Source organism: Propithecus coquereli, unplaced genomic scaffold, assembly GCF_000956105.1.
Source record: "Propithecus coquereli isolate 6110/MARCELLA unplaced genomic scaffold, Pcoq_1.0 Scaffold8, whole genome shotgun sequence".
Classification (NCBI taxonomy): Eukaryota; Metazoa; Chordata; class Mammalia; order Primates; family Indriidae; genus Propithecus; species Propithecus coquereli.
This window is the reverse complement of record NW_012154173.1, coordinates 7,429,223-7,431,894: the sequence shown is the minus strand read 5'-3', so window position 1 is coordinate 7,431,894 and position 2,672 is coordinate 7,429,223.

The window sequence follows — 2,672 nt, the reverse complement described above, 5'->3', positions numbered from 1 at the left end:
TTACCAGGTACCTTTACATTTCCCATATACTTACTTCTCCATAAATAAGTTTTCATCTCTCTTTTGATCATTGGTTTCTTGGCCCCAGTAAAAATATTTTTATAAATGTATAAGTAAGCTCTTATATTTTTAGTTCTTAATTTATAATTCTTGCAGTCTCCTTAAAAGTTATGTATGTTGTTAGAGTAATAGTTACTCTATTGGATTACATTGTCTTATGTCTTTACATTTTTATTTTCATAATAGACTTCTCTATAGACTTTTCTTGCAAGTCAATATAGCAATATTTTATTCTGATTAGATTTTGTTGAAGTTGAATGTTAATATCTAGGAATTCTATGCAGCTCATTTAGGTGGATAACCAGGATCTCTGGCTCTTCTAGGGTCAAGGCTTCCCTGCTTTGGTGCTACCTCAAGAAATTGCCCTACCTGGGAAGAAGGATAAAGGCAGGCACTCCATTTTGGTGTTGCCTCACCCTTTATCCTATCCTAGCAACTGGTACACCTGAGGTAGGAGGGAACGCTTTACCAATCTCAGAATTCCCCATCCTAGGTATAATAGGATTTGGAAAGTGACTTAGAGTAACCTAAGGGTAATTATTATGTCATTAGCTTAAATCTACATTGTGGTTTGTCCCCACTGGACTTTTAGAGAAGGAGCTTGAATATGCAGATACAACCTTGAGAACACCTGTTAATCATTTGGTAATAGCCCACACCTCCCAAGAGCCCTTCCCTGGAATAGGCTACTAAAAGGAAACAACTAGAGAATTCCCAGAGAGGAAGTGAGTTAATCACTAAGTCAGTGAGTCAGTCTGTCTCTCTTCACTCCTGGAGATAGACCTATTTCATTTTATAATAAAAAGCTACTCCTGTGTAACTTCTTCTTGCTTGTGTTCACTCCATCGCATCAGCCTGCTTGTGATTTTTTTTCTAAGCAAGGAGCCAAAGAAATAGGATAAATGTCTGCAAAGACACTTTGGCGTGTCTGGTCATTCTTTGGCCAAGAGTACACCAAGAACCAAGAACAGACTGCCACCTGGACAGCTTTAAAAAGTTAAATAGGGAAAAACCAAAGGGGAGCAGCAACATGGCTTACCAGAGACACCTGCTGCCAGAACTTCTCAGTAAGAAGAAGTCTTAGATGAAAGAGAAAAAAATGAAGAAACAGACAAACATAAATAGGCTGTGGGTCTGAAGGAAGGGTGTCAGAACCTTCAGGAGATGCCACAGGAAGAAGTTGCATTGCAGAACAAGAAGGAGCAAGATATCAGCAAAGATCAACCCCTGAGAGGCTTGGAGTCCAGTGAAAAGCATAAGTGGAACTGTTTCTTGCTCCCTCTCTTGCATCTCTGACAGACGGTGGGTTCCCGAGCTGGTGGAGAGACTTCCTGCTCACATGAGCCCAGAGGCTGCTGCCACCAGTGAGCTGGGAGCTTCTTTTGGGCAGGGCACCAGGCTCCCAGCCCCGCTGGGCCGCTGGACCTGAGCCAGGACAGCAGGCGCCATATTGCTTTTCCTCCCACCAGGAGCCTTTTTCTTCCCCAGGAGGCTTCAACTCCTCAGGTTTTATCTTGCTCCTTCCCACATTGATATTTCCCAACTCCAGCCCAGACTGCAAGAGCCACAGGGGTCCAGTGGGTCCTGGGTGATCTGTGTGACTCCAGAGCCTGGACATTCTGGGTGGACTGCCTCCTGGAGAGAGGCTTGGAGATAACGAGAATGCTAGCATTCCTCCATTCAGACTCTTTTCTTCCCCTTCATCTCCCCCACCCATGGCCCCAAGAGAGACAATTGAGCCACCACAGCAAGGCTTCTACAGAGAGTGGGGCTCAGGCCTTTCTCCTTGGAGTCCTGCAGTGAGTGGAGCGGTGCTTGGTCCATGAGCTCACTGTTCGCCTGAGCGCTCCTTAGTGCTGTTTGCCCAGTGGCTCCATCATAGCGGGGCACACCTGAAGGCAGAGGGACATTGATTGAGCTTGGAAACCCTGTGGACAACTTCCCCACAACCTGGGTGGGGAAACTTCTGGCCTGCAGCACAGTCTTGGGGAAGCTTGGCTGGATTAAGCTCCTGCCTACTAGCAGATGCCAGGGGAGACCATGGAACAGAGGAGAGAGGAGAGGAGCAAGGCCCACTGCAGACAGCCAGATTGTGAATCTCAGATGGCCCCTCCCCCACCAGCAGACTTTCTTGTTAGGTGGGGCCACTCCAGCCCCTCCCTATTGGCTTTGTCCGGAAGCTGTGAGCAGGCATTTGATCCCTGCCAAAGCAGATTCCTTGACAGTATTTGTGGAGCTTGAGGGCAGGCTCACCCAGCCCAGCCCTGCCCAGTCTCACTCCCCCATGTCCTCTGCTGTGGCAGAGAATAAGGACTCACCTGGAAGTTCCAGGGGCCCATCAACCACCTGGGGCATTCGAATGCTTCTCCTGAGGGACTAGAGCCGGTCACAGGACCTCAAAACATTGCAGCTTGTTCCTTCCAGCAAGCGTCTCCTACTGACAGGGAGATCAATTTGCACACTGTTTACACAATTTACTGACCCAATTTTACAGGGTGTGAGGGGGTCCATGGAGTGGCCATTTGGGGGAGTGCCTATCCCTCCCCACAGAAAAACTGCACTACTGGATAGAGGCAGCCTGGAGATCCTAGCCTGGAGTCTTAGCATATAAG